Raw genomic sequence first — 14,291 nt, 5'->3', positions numbered from 1 at the left:
ATCAGACCTTAGGCAGTGTTGTTTAATACCAACTTTAATAAAATAGCTGCCTGAAGCAGAAAGACAGTTGGGATCCTGACTCTAAAACTTTGGTAACCTCATCCACTTCTTTGTAGCCTGAGGCTCTTAGACTACCATTGATATCAACTCCTTTGAAATATGTTCATTTTTTAGGTTGCTAAATTATTAAACACCTTATTAGTTAAAAGATTAGATGGAAAAAAGTCATCTGTATGAGGGAAAATGGATTGGAAGAGGAAGGAAAAGTTGAGGGAATATTTACATAAAAGATACAGCTCTGTTGATGATATACAGAGGTAATCCATAATCCATAATTCATTTAAGAAACGAACCCTTCAAATTACATCACAACGCATGACAAATTGCTACTGTTGAGCATTCCTACAATAAATTACATGGAATCATTCCTGTCAAGAGTAAATTTTGTTTGAGACTAAAAAAAAAAAGTCACTACAAGGTTATTTTCCCCATTGTTCCATAGGATTTGTCTATCAGAAACCATATCTCACACTTCCATCATGATTGGGGTAGAAAAAGTTCCCTTGTATGGGGTAACTGCAAAGTCTCCCAGATTAACTGCTTTGAAAATTGCAAGAAAAGGAGAAAGGAAGAAAAAGGATAATGGTTCTTCCCCATTATTCCTTAATACTATTTGTCAGTTAGCTGAGCAGATCTTTAGATTAAAAAATAAGAAACAGTCATTTCCTGAAGTGTGATGCCTTCTCAGTGTATGTCCAGAGCAGCTTGTTAGCATGCTAATTGTTTCACTCAATATGCAATACAGAGCATACTTAACACTTTGAAGTGCTTATTCATGATGTCATGGATATTAGTGTATATTTCTTAATTACACAACAGAACAATCTTTCCCCTTTTCAATCTACACTTTCTGCTGCTCTGATTGGTTTCTCTAACTAGCCAGAGTAATCATTTTGCCACACAGAAGCAGAAAAGGAAAAAAAGAAAGTAAACAATTTTAAAAGCCATTTTAATTTAATAACAAATTGGGAGCTGCACTTTGTGTTAAATTAGCACTGCAAGCTTCATATCAATTCAAGGCAAGGTTCCCTGTTCGTTACCACTTAATTAATCCGTCCTGTTTCCATCTAAATGAAAAGTTTTCTCTCTCTTCCCTATCATCTCTAATATCTCATTTCAGGCAGCACATCAAGTTAATCTTGCTTACATTAGCAAGTTATTTCTAATGGCTCAGCTTAGTTATTTACAATAATTCATCCTATCCCAGCTTGCAGCTGAATCCTGCTTGCTCTCTTTGCTTTGTTCAGGCAGTTGGAGTCAATGGTAAAACAGCAAGTGCAGAGCAAGCCCCATAATGCACCATCTGAGGACAAAGACCTACTTTCAGCACACTGAAGTCTACTGAACTTTTGGCTTTCTGATATGCCTTGTCTTCCCAGAGGCAAAATGGCGCCGAGAGACTTTGTTTAGACATGGACTTGACAGTGCTCAGCTAACTGTTGAACTTTATGATCTAGCGGTTCTTTCCAACCTAAAAAATTCCGTGATTCTAACATGCACACAGCTGGGAAAAGGATCATTATCTTACAAAACAACGGAGGAGCATGAAACAGTTCCGTGGAAGATGACAAATTTGTAAGGGAAGGAGAATATGAAAGCTGGGTGGTACCTGAAAACATGTCTTCGTTACCCTTTATACAACACAACCTGTAAACAAATAAAGCTGGGATAACCATGAGTCCTGCACTACCATCAGTAGTGCACATGAAAAATAACAAATATTGCACTGTGTCACCTTTGAAGGAAATGAAGAATGGGACTTGAAGCACCATCTGGTTGAGCATCTCCTTCTTATGCTGAACCTACCATTCCTGCTGGAATTCCAGCTGGAAAGTGTTGCCACTGCCATAATGTCATACTTTCTACCACATTAGCAAAGCCCACTAACTTTGGGACTTAACAAAAGACCTCTGGTGTTTTGGATTGCACCAACCTGGTGCCAGTCAAACACTTACTGAAGCTGCAAGTCCCTGGTATGCTCTAGTCTATGCATTTGGCCTGCTCAGTTCAGTCTCCAAAAGTCAGTTTTCTGGCTGCTCCTGGCACTGGGATGCCTGTCCATGTTAGGATGCCTGTTGTTAACACTGAAACCTCCCCCAGCAGCACCACAGCTCCAGCAGCTCTGTCTGTAGTGACCCACAGCCTCTGAGAATGTAACAGATACTTGCTTGTGTCAGGGCTCGAAACTAAATCTGCACCTGAGGGGCCTGCATCATGTGGAGGCTGGTTTTAATGCCAGTCTGACAAACATAAATACGTATGTAATAAACACAAAACACACTTAACATTAAATGGCTATTCCAAGAGAACAACACCTGTGGTTCTTAAAGAATCCAAGTATTTACTTTTGCTCATCCAGAATTCAGGATGTTATTGAAATAGGAAAGAAGGTTGTGCAGCATATTTTAACCTTCTAGATTTGCAGCAACCAGCTTCTGACCTCACATTTACCATCCTGGTTGAAATTACAACCTGTTGCTAAGGAAAACTCTGTCATACATTAAAGTAACTCTGATATCAAGTAGCTTTGAGATATCTGACAAATGAATTACGGTGGCTTAATGAAGGCTTGCTTCAGAAATCCTGCAAAAGAGACTCTACCATGTTACAATATGGTAATACATTTCATTTAATAACAATATAAATTATATTCTATAAATTATTTGTTGAGAAAAGTGGGAGCCTGTTTTTGTGTTGTTTTGTTGTGGGTTTTTTTTCCAAGAGGAAGAGAAATCCCTCCTATAAGTATGTTTCTAATGGAAAATGGTACTTTGAAAAGCACTGAATTTCAAAGCTGCTTGAGATTACAGGGTCTGCAGAATGGTGCTGATAGCCATAAATATTAAGAATTTTGACACACTGGGCCAGTTTTTTTTCCTCAGATGCTTATGCCCTGCTTCCTCTTAAGTGCAGATGACCTGAAGACACAAGCACCAGAAGGAAGAATCTGAGCTAAGACTTGGTTTTAGAGATACAACACATAGTGACACTTGCACAAAGGAAGGATGCTCCCGCTCTGTTCCAGCAGACCAAGCCAGCAAGTGAAAAATCTCAGTCTGATCCTATGCATCCCCTCTGCAACTGCCCCCAGCTGCTGATGGGAGATGAAGGATAGCAGAGAATCCTTCTCCATGCAGTACAGGGCTATATCACTGAAGGGGATTCAATGGGAAATTATGATTATTCCTTGTGCAGGTTTTTTTTTTCCATTGTCATTTTGCCGAGTCTACTATTCAGGGACACCAACTATACAAATAGTTGGAGGTCATGTTGTGGTCACCATGGAAATAATTGCAAAGCTGTAAATACTTCATTGCAGGATCCTGACATCTTGATCCAGAACAGGATTTGAGTATTGAAACAGCCTTACAAACTTCAGTGCAGTTTACTGGTATGTTTAAAAGCAAACTCCTCTAGGACCAGGTATGATAAGTCAGAGATATAGAAAAACATGCTTTGTTTATAGCAGAAATAACTTGGTAATTATCAGCAGTGAGAAGGGAAATACCATAGCAGGGCATTCATATTATTTAGACTTAAATGGAGTTTAGATGAAACAGAGAGTTTTATAAAACTGGTTGGCACAGCATGAAGTGCTTAAAGGTGGACTTTAAGCATCTTTTTCCCTTTCAACCCTCACAGATAAATTGAGCACCAATTTCACAAAAGAAATTTGCTCCCCGAAAGAGATTCTAACTCTATATATTCCTACGCTGTGATCTGCCAGAGCACTCTTTGCACTGTGCAAGTGAGGAAATAAGTTCTCTTGAATTCTTGCAGTGGTTGATCAATTTGCCAGGCCAGTTCCAAAAGCATTAGGGCACAGTAGGTGACACACAGTTCAGAACCTGGTACTACTTCAACCTAAACCACCCATATAACTTGTAAATTAAATGTGTCTTTTTTTAATGTGCCTTTTTCTACTTCTCCCTCTATTTTATTTACACTAAGACCAATACCTGTGTCAGGGGTATTGGTGTACACCACGTCCTTATTCAAGTTGCTTCCCTTTGGCTCACCTTCATATCTATGTGCTAGGAATACTACTTCTTAGATGTTTACAAAGCAAGGGTGCTTTGAAATGAATTCATATAGGCATGGATGTGAACAAGAGATAGTGTGGTGTAACCTCTGGCTGCCCCAAACCACAGGCAGCAGTGTGCAGAATAGGCAGCCTTTTATAAGACCTTTTTTTTATTCCCTTCTCTCACACAGGCATAAGTAGGTGGAAATGCATGAGGCAGGGAACGGTACAGAAACTCTGTAGCCAGTCCAATTGGGCCAAAGCAGATAGGAAGGTCATCACCACCTTGCTTGGGGCAGCTCAGATTACTTTCTCCCAGGAATAAAATATTCAGTCTTGTCCCAGATGGCTCTGGAGCTACCCAGCCTCCCCCTTCCCCTCCATACAAAAAAAACAAGGCTGAACAAACAAGCAAAAAACAAACAGAAAATCCTTTGGGGAGAGTGTCAAAGCAGCTGCAAGGAGTCCTTGAGAAAAATAATTGGCTTTCTTTTGGATGAAAAAAAGAGACCCAAATCTGACTTCCCCTCCTCCCCCATCAGTTCTTTGATCAGCTCCAACAACTAGAGTGAGCAGGAGAGAGGCAGAAGGGTTAACTGAAAGCCATACTTGCTGTAAGATCCTGGTTCAGCATCCCTGATGTGCTATGGCCTTCTCATGTGACCTTGTGCAAGTCACTCACCTCCGTTGTGATTCGCTTCCCCCTACTGTAAAACAAAGTCAATTATACAGGCCAGTCTTGCAAGTGGGGCTGTGTGGTAAAGATGTGGAATTGTGCTTCTGAGTGAAGGCCCCATGTTGATCAACTATTCTTTGTCCATTCCTTGAAGCAAGATTCCCAAATGTCCACAAAGTGTCTTACAATGACTTTTATTAATTGGATTTTTTTTTTTATTTTTTTTTAGGCTACTATAACTATTTCATTTTCTTTTTGTCCATGAAGATACTTTTGTCAAATAATGATTGCCAGAATAATGACACCCTAAAGTTAAAAACCACCAGGCACTCAAAGAGAATCAATTCAGTAAGGAAACAGATTTCACCTGAATTCTTAGGGTAAAACTAAAAGTAACCGTGCTTTTAATTATTTTTATTACAATATTGGATCTAGGGGGAGGATTAGGGAAGAGGACACACGGATACCTTTCTCAGGGAGAGGGCTTTCCCTTGGGTGAGAGTGTCAGCACAGAGAATGGCCCCCGTGCTGCTCGGTGTCAGCACCCCAGCTGGGACCCACAGTTACATACGGTTCTCCCACCACCCCACAGCCTCTCAAGCAGGTCTGCATGACCATGACCTTCAAGAAAGCTAAGTGGAGTTACCATCAGAGGCGAGTATTTTCTTTGAGTTTGGTGTTACCTGCACAACAAAGCAGAGCTACATGCTAATGATTGTGTTGATTAAGCAGCCTTTGTGCTCACAGAAGCTATTAGCTACCAATTGAAATGCACCAGATAGGGAGTAGGAGGCTCTGTTTTACACCAGACAGGCACGCACCTGCAGTACCTGGGGAAACCTGACTGGTGTTTAATTTCTGTGCTAATTTTCAATTCCTGCTGACCCTTCTCCCAGGTCCTCCTGCTCTGGCTCTGCGATTAGATACAGAAGTGGGAATGCTGGAAAGATACACTACCTATTATCTCCCAGGCAGCTGTAAACACTACAGCAAGATAATGAAATTAGTTGAGCTGGGAGGAATTACCATACCCAGATAGTACAGGACCGATCTCATTCATAAAGAGCTCTCTTCTGTGCATTGCAGTGTGTCACTAGGGAAGAGCTGAGGGGTTATGATGGGTATTTATGTTGCAAATCAAATCTAATAGTCACATTCTGGCTAGAATTAAGTACTTTCTGACTATATATAAATATATATGCATATCCTGACAAGACAGGCTAATTAATCCATAAAATATTTGCCCACAATGCCAAAATAAAGCTATTATTGAACAGGTTACTTAAAACATAGCAAGGCTGGCACCATTCCTGAATGAGACCAGATGGATATGTATATGCACTTTTGTCTATGTGCCTGGCAAAGAGGAGAGTATGGAGAGGGTGTCTTATGGCTGGGTGTGAAGAAAGATAATGCAGTATCACTATCATCTTGGATGTTTCAGCATGGTCCTACTAAGTGCTCTGGCATCATCACAGTTAAGCAATCACTTCTTTGCTTAAAGCTTCTTGTTGGAGGTCCAACACCATAACTCCTGAGGAACACCATGCCAGATGAGCCTTTTCCATCGTGACAGGGCTCACAGGCTCCCCTCAGCAGAAAGAGCTCCCCTTCTCCATCAGCATTGCTCCTCACTGCTGCTACAGGGGTCTTTTCTGGTTTTGTTTTGAAAGAGAAGAATACTCGAGGAGTGAGCAGCTGCCCAAGACTAGACATACCAACCAATAATATTAATTCACACCACTCTATAAACAGTCCTGAACTACAGTTATCCTAGTTTCTTCTGGGAATGCTCTTGTTAACAAACAAACAAAAGCATAAAACCAAATATTTACAGTCTTTGTTTGGGCTTTTCAGTGCCAAGTGCACAAATAAAAATAAAAAAGTGGAAGATAATGGTGGCAACCAGCCACACCTGGAGTAAGTACAGGAGATGGTCATAGGTACAAGGAGGGATAACCCTGCCTGAAATGGGGAGGGGAAGTTGCTGATGGGTGATGAGGATTAGGATACACAGCAGAGCCCTGGAGAAGCTTAAGAACCTGAGCCTGGATGGACTCACTACAGATATCAGCCAGTCATTGGGGAAGAACAAAAAAGCAACTCTTAGAGCATAGAAAGCCCAACTGGATGTGAAGCATTCCAAGTTTAGAAATGCTTTTATCCAGCACTTTCCCCACCTAGTTCCACTGCTACATCACTCACAGTACAATCCAGAGATGATGACTTTTTCTGCTGATGTTTTGCATTAATTATACATTCTTCAAGGGTGTTTTTAAAACTCAGACAGGGAGTAATAATCTGCTCTGTACCTTTTGTTAAGCTATAAAGACAGATAAGAGCTGGGTTTCATCATATTAAACATTCCCTCTACATCTCCTCTCTCCCCACCCCAAAGGAAAGGAGACATACCTCTCCCCTCACACAGCACAGTTTTTCCAGACCCCCTGTAAAGGACTGGCATGACTAAGCAAGAATCATGAGCAAACCAGCTTTTTTATCTCAACCAGAACAAACCTAAACTTAAGAACGCTGTTTTTCCTGCAAGCTGAATCCTGCAGCGAGTGGCACAGAACCCTTCACTTCACGTGCAGGACGAGGGACTCACTTTAAAGCCTTTTTATGTTGAAAAGGTCCTGAATTTGGCCCCACCATGGCAGTCAGGATAATCACAGCTAAGTTTATCAGTCCTGTTTTAAGAGTAGTGAACCCAAGTAATTATTTATATTAAAAAAAAAAAAAAAAAGGAAAAAGAAGCAAACTCCAAATGATGCAAAGACTGAAGAAATCAGAACAGGTATTGCAGCTAACTAGGTTTTCAAGGGGTTAATGAAGAACTCTTCTTAACACGTAGCTTTCAAGGCAAAGCCTTCCCTCACGCTTATGATAATCAAAAGATACTAAAAACCAATTCTACTTTATTCTGGTATAACTGCGGCAGAGCCACTAGAGGAATTGCAACCATTATGTAAGATGAGGCACCATCACAGTGGGGCCTGCTGCTTCCAATGGATTCTAACCACTCTTTTTTATAGATTTCAGCTACCTTTCATTTTAGTAATTAGCCACAATTTCGAAGGAGATCCATAAGCAATTTCCTACACATCTTGAGCCTTAATGCTGCAAGATTGCACTAGAAAGGGAACATAATTTAAAAGTAGTCAACAAAGGGCAGACGACACACAAGAAAGTTCAGTTAAGCAAGAGACAGAGATGACCATTTCATGTAAAAACAGATAATGTTGATGCTCTCTAGATTTGCTTGACCACTACACAGGGCACAGGCATTTGGGAAAACCCAAAAGTGGTTCCCTCCAAACCCCCAAATACTGCACGATTTTATTAACAAGCAGCACATCAGTGCACAGAAAACTTCTTCAGTCAAACTAAAAATGATGTAGCAGACCTGAGATAGTGGTCTGCAGGGAGGATCCTGCCCAGAGGAACCTCGTGTGCCCTTGAGTAGAGGGTTGCTCTCTGAGAGAAGGATCTCAGCTGGTGACAGCACAGGCACATTAGTAACTTCTATTAAGTTCGCATTAGTTTCAAGATCTTCAGCAGAAAGCACGGGAAAAAAAACCCTCATTTTTGAATGTGTGTGTGTTTGGTTTTGAAGGAAGTCTCTCAACTAAATATTATTGAAACAGCAGATGGCAAAATGCAAACTTTATGAAAGGAAAGGCTGCCTTGAGCGGCAGGTTACTGTTTGCATAGAAGAGCTGTGCAAGGGAAGGAGAGAGGGAGGGAGGGAGGGAAGAGTAAGAAGTTGAGATGCGTATTTCTAGCTGAAAAACTTGGTTAGAAAATGATGACCGTGTCTATAAATGTAATCTTTCATGTGCTGGCATGGAGATATGAAAGAGCTGTGAACTGGTGTGAAAACTAAAATACCTAGAGGGACTAATAAGTCCCTACGGGGATCCCAGTTCCTTAAATGCCTGCAAAGGATAATTGCAGAGAACTACAACAGGACTGAATCAATGCCATTTTCCCTGGGAAATTTAAAAAAAAAAAAAAAAATTGCTGCCTCCAATTACATTATTCTGAAGACTGGCTGCTTTCCTCTTCTCTCCCCCACCTCAAAAGTCAACTGCAAACCACTAGAAATATGTCCAGAAAGATTATGGTGCAGCTGAAAGCCAGAAGCATATGAGATTATATATTTACTGGTGCTTTGTCAGATAATATCTGAGGGGAGAGGTAAAAGGGGTTCAGCCTTACAGCCTTTATTAGCATGTTTGGGTTGTTTAAAGGAGCTATCCAATTGTGTCATTGTTGCCAGGTCTTTAAAACTGTATATATCCATGATAAAGGAATCTACTTAATCTTGATCACAAGCCTCCAAGACCTACCAGACTATCCTGTGACATGCAAACTTATTGCCTTTAAACAGGAATTAGAAAAAAAGACATGAATAGGGATGCACCATTACCCATAGCATTATACTGCTCAGGAACAGATGTTAATCAATTTTATGGAATGTTTTAAGTAACATGCAAGCACTTTTGCACAGAACTGTCTGCATAATAGAGATTTCAGTCAAGCAAATACAGGAGATAAGCCTTTATCTTGACTGGAAGAGTTATGTCTATTTTGATTAAAACCAAAGAGGTTACACATTCAAGCGATTTTATTCCCTTGGAATTATGTCATTTCCAGACTGCTATTACATATGGTCCTGTGACAAAAGGGAAGGGAAATAACCTTGCTCTTTATTGTAGTGTTCTCCTTGTGTAAATGTTCATGCACATAACTCATGAAGTACACATGTAGGATGTACATTCCATCCTCACAGATTCCTGAATATACAAGAACTGTACTCTTTATTTCAACTGTGCTAGAAGAATGGTACATTTGGAGAAAGGACTGACCTTACACTCTGTAAGTAATCTGTGCTGCACAATCTCTCATGCAGTACCAACAGAACTTTACCACATCACCCACAAGGCAAAAGGTGCCCCATCTTCTCAATTCATACAAAAGTAGTAGTTGTGCCATTATGCTGGGAGTAATTCTGGTCATTAAACTTCTTCATCCTTGAATGTCAGGAGTTACTTAGGCGACCATCCACTTAAAAAGTACTGCATTTAACTCTCCGTAAAATATGGATTTTATTGCAGCAGTAACAAGACTCCACGGCCACTGACCTCTACTGCTATTGCTTATCTCTTGACTCAACCTTTTGCATGAGAATACACACATGTAGTATGCACAGTGGTTTCCCTGTGTGTGCATATAAGTAGGTGGTACATACATATGAATATATAAATAGGTTAATCTAGCTGACATACAAAATATGTTACCAGCTCCTTAGAAACATTTACTACATAACCAAATTCAGCACTTTCTTTCTGCAATTACAGAACTTCTCCTCTGTAAAAATGCTTGTACGCCTACCTTCTTACTTCCCACCACCTCCACCACTCCCCAACCCCTTCTTTTATCAAATAAAAGACTTCACATTTGTCAATTCCTGTAACGTCCTCAGATCTGCCCGCTCTGCCCCCTTCCTTTCGCTGAGGGAGCGCCTCATTTCAACTGTGCTCTACATTCACTTCTGCACTTTGCCTCGGATTCTGCTCATGATCCAAAGGCTTCTGCCCTGTATTCATGTTATAGCAACTAGGCAGTGTCAAGAAATCTAGACAGACTTTAAAAATTATTATTTTCTAGTTATTCATTGTTCTGTTGTTGTTATTACTCATTATTACAATTATTCTCTTCCAAGCACCCACGACCCTTCTCCCGCTCTCACCACCGCTCCTCGCCCGAAGTGTCTTGCTGGCGATAACAATCCCCAGGAAAACGCCGCATCCCTTCGCCTGACTTACAACGCCAGCAAATGTGGTCCCCACACGCCCCTGAGCGCCGGGTACGCCGCGGAGCTCCGGGTGGGGGGGGTCACCCCGGACAGAGCCTTCCGCAAGACAGCTGCCAACTTTGCAAAATAAGTGTTGTCATCCCCCCCCCCTCCCCCCCCCAATTAATTAGCATTCCCAATAAGCACGGCAAAAAGAAGAAAAAAAAAAAAAAGGAAAAAGAAAGAAAAGAAAAAAGAGAAGAAGGAGGCAACTGGCTGGTGGCAGCTGGAACTTGCCCCTACAGCGGAGCAGAGCATCTACTCACCGGCACGCAGGGACGGCGGGGCCGAGCCTCGCCCGGGTCGGCGGCGCGGCTCCCCGGCCCCTTCTCCCACCGCTCAGCCTCCCCGCCTCGCACTGGGTCTCCCGCTCGGCCAGCAGCACTTTTTAACTCCGGCATGCAGGCAGCCCGAGCCGACGGGGCTCTCTATCTGATTGGTTTCCATTCACTGCTCCTGATTAATAAAAAAAAAAAAAAAAAAAAAAAAAAAAAAAAAAAAAAAGGAGGAGGGGGAGGGAGAAGGGGGAAAAAAAAAAAAAAAAAAAGCCAAACTCCTCCCTCCCCGCTCTCCTCCCTGGCAGGCGCGCACACACACCCGCACACATACGCACAGCAGCGCTGCGGCTGCCGGAGCTGCCGCACTGGGGCCGGGCGGGCGCGGAGCGGGCGCGCAGCGGGCGCAGAGCCGGATCCTCTGGGCGGGAAGAGATTTGCAACTGAATGCGGTGGGAGGGCAGAGGGGGAGGGTTGTGCTAGGGAGCCCCCCGTGCCCCCCTCCCCGAGAGCCGCTCCGTGCTCGAGGTGGAGGGCAGCCAGCTTCTTCCCAGTCGTTTGGTAGTGATAGCTAAAGCAGAATAAAACCGGAGGAGGGGGAATAAAAAGGAGGCATGCTCCTGTGTTGTGAACTGTGTGCTTGTGTTGTGCGGCTTCTCATCCTCCGAGCCGGTCTTAAGTCCTTCTCTCGGCACCTGAGATGCTCCGCTGGTCTTTTCCCACACTTCCCAGGAACTTCTTGGACTTGATGAATCAAGAAATTTCGGTGAATTATTAATGGAGATGATACTTCGTGGGGGTGATCACATGTGGCGGTTTCTATGTGAATGGGAATCAGCGGAGGAGGATTTTCCAGATGCCTGCCTTCGCTTGGTCCCTGTCTTCCCAGAGGTCTCCCCGCTCACGAGGTTATGACTAATCTTAATGCAGAATGAACTGAAATCTCAACGTTTGTTGTGGGACTCATGAAGCCCCTCTGCACACATACAAAACTCCCCCCTCCCCATGGCTCCCCTAAGTCTAACCTGAACTAGGGCTTTAGGTTTTTTTAATCTAAATATTAAATGACAAGATGGAAATTGCCTGCCAGTTTATTATTTACCTGACATGAGTACTCCAATTCAGCTGCACAGTGTCCCCTTAAGATTCATGGCAAATGTTGCAAGAAGTGAAGCTTTCAGCCATTTGCCTCTCACATCTCCACAGCCTCAGGTTTGACCTTTATGATTTTTTTTCCCCTGCTAGTCAGTCTAAAGGCATCTTGTTTTTCTTTCTTTCTTTTTCCTTTCCTTTTTCTGCCCTTCCTTCTATCCGCCTTTCATAATTTCTACTTGTTGTATGTCTTAAGGATGGGTTTGTGCTGGCTCTAAGCCACCTCTGTGTCCTGTTTCTGGACAGTTTCAAGGCTTTTAGTATAATTTAGATATCCTAAGCACCAGGAATTCAGGTAGCAATCTTGCTGCTTGTGCTGTAATTTCTACAGTGCTGCAGCACCATCTCCACAGAATAGCTGTTATCCCTGAAACTGGGCTTGTTGCAAAATGTGGAATATGTACAATTTTCTTAAGAAAGGTTAGTCATTAATGTTTGATCTTTGTGTACTTTCAAGCCTAATCGACAAGAAGGGAGATTTAGTCTGTGAAATAGGTAACATGTAAGCTCTGAGTGATGTCCGGGTGTTAGAGAAACAAATTACTTATTGGTAGAATTGTCTTGTTAAGGTTTAGGACTTGACATGCCTCAGTGATCTCAGACCTAGGGGGAGGTTAACAAAGCTTGGGAAGAAGACTGTACCTCTGATAGTGGACACAAAGAATGAAGAACTTGCGGGCCACAAGGACATCTAGCAGAACTCCCAAGACAAGGAAGGAACTATTAAAGCCAACTCAGCAATTGTGCTTGAAATCAGCTCCAACTGGGTAAAAGGTAAGTCCGGCATTGGGAGATTGCAACTACCAACATACGGACCACTGACCCAAGAAACCCATCAGCTTAAGAGAAAGACTGAGCGTGGGACTAATTAGAAGAAGTGAGAGAATCATTAATCAGTTGAAGGTGGAATATTAATTAATAAGAGAACTACGTAACTTGTAGCCGATAAGCACCAATTCCTTTGCTGAAATGTGCAAAAGTTTTGATAGTTGGAATTGTGGATTGGATTGATTGAAGTTTGATTTGTGGGATACCACTGAACACCCAGGCTTGTGCAACTCCAAAATAAATAACATCTCTCTTGAGTGTGTAATTATTGGCTTATTACACACTGGATAATGAATCAGATTTTCATTGGACAACAGACTCCTTAAGGAAGCCTTCAACCTATACCCCTCTGTGTTGGCAGAGTCCTTCTTCAGTCCAACATCAGGCTTTTAAGGAACTCTGTGATACCTACAACAGCCAAAGCAGTGTAAAGAGGCTGGATTCTGCTTTACATATGTTTGTAAACTCCAGCAAATCACCTGGAAAAGCCACTTAGGTACCACTGCCATTATCTGGCCATTTTAGTCTTTCCATGGCACAGTTTTTCCAGATCATTCTGATTGCTCTTCTTTGAACTTCTCCTAGTTCTCTCATTATTTTTTTTTTCCAGCAGTGACAGGTCAGAAGCTCAGTGAGTATTTGCAGAGTATTCCCACAGGAGCTTTCTGGATACAGTCTGTCTCTCCTTTATGACAGACCACATTTGCAGGCTTCCTTGTTCCCTGCCATATTGCATTGTCAATGTCTGATTCACTGCCCACACTGACCCTGAGGTCTCCTTGGGCATTGTTCATTCCTGGATGTGTCACATATTGGTTAGATTTAATAAGGTTGCTTTTATTTATTTTTTTTTATTCTAATTTTTTTATTAATTCCTCAGGCAGGATGGGATTATTTATGTCCAAGAAGGACTTCTGTATTTTTGTCAAAAAGGGAGAGTTAGTGCAGGAACTTATCCAGTGTTATCCAGAGCACATGCATGAGATTTTTATTTTCTAATTAATTATATGAATTCGTGGTTAAAAATTTTAAGTCTAGAGCTGTGTGAAGAAAGCTTCTTTTCATTTTTGAGGGACATTGTCAGGATAGTGCTTTTCGTCCTCAACCCTCTTCTATTGACAGCTATAATGATATTTGAATTCACAGAGTAGGTCACGTCATTAGCCCATGAAGGTTCCTGTACCTCATACATTAGCTGAGTGAAAGGCTCAGCTAGGATTGTGAAAATTGATCAAGATCAGCATTGGTTGAAAACAACTTCCCTGTCATGAGGTGGAGAATTTAAAAAGGCTCAAAGAAGGACTGAATGTTTATGAGTTTAAGACACTCAGACTGGAAAAGAAAATATAAATTGTTTTCAGGTCATGAACAAAACTCATATTTGGAAATCAGGATGAGTACTCCAGGTGAAACATA

General features: G+C 41.9%; 1 protein-coding gene across 4 annotated transcripts in view; it reads right to left on the bottom strand.

The window, feature by feature from the left end:
• Positions 1-11,064, bottom strand: part of LOC126637933 (cadherin-6) — a 108,436-nt gene extending 97,372 nt beyond the window's left edge. Inside the window, exon 1 of one of the 4 annotated variants that reach the window (XM_050311494.1) lies at positions 10,887-11,064. The gene's annotated coding sequence lies outside the window, so the exon portion shown is untranslated. The other 3 variants (XM_050311512.1, XM_050311502.1, XM_050311508.1) reach the window with 3 other exon arrangements.
• Between the last annotated feature and the right edge of the window lie 3,227 nt (positions 11,065-14,291).

The sequence above is a fragment of the Myiozetetes cayanensis genome, unplaced genomic scaffold (genome assembly GCF_022539395.1).
Source record: "Myiozetetes cayanensis isolate MyiCay16 unplaced genomic scaffold, myiCay2020 scf1, whole genome shotgun sequence".
NCBI classification, from domain to species: Eukaryota; Metazoa; Chordata; class Aves; order Passeriformes; family Tyrannidae; genus Myiozetetes; species Myiozetetes cayanensis.
This window is presented reverse-complemented; position numbering and strand designations above follow the sequence as displayed.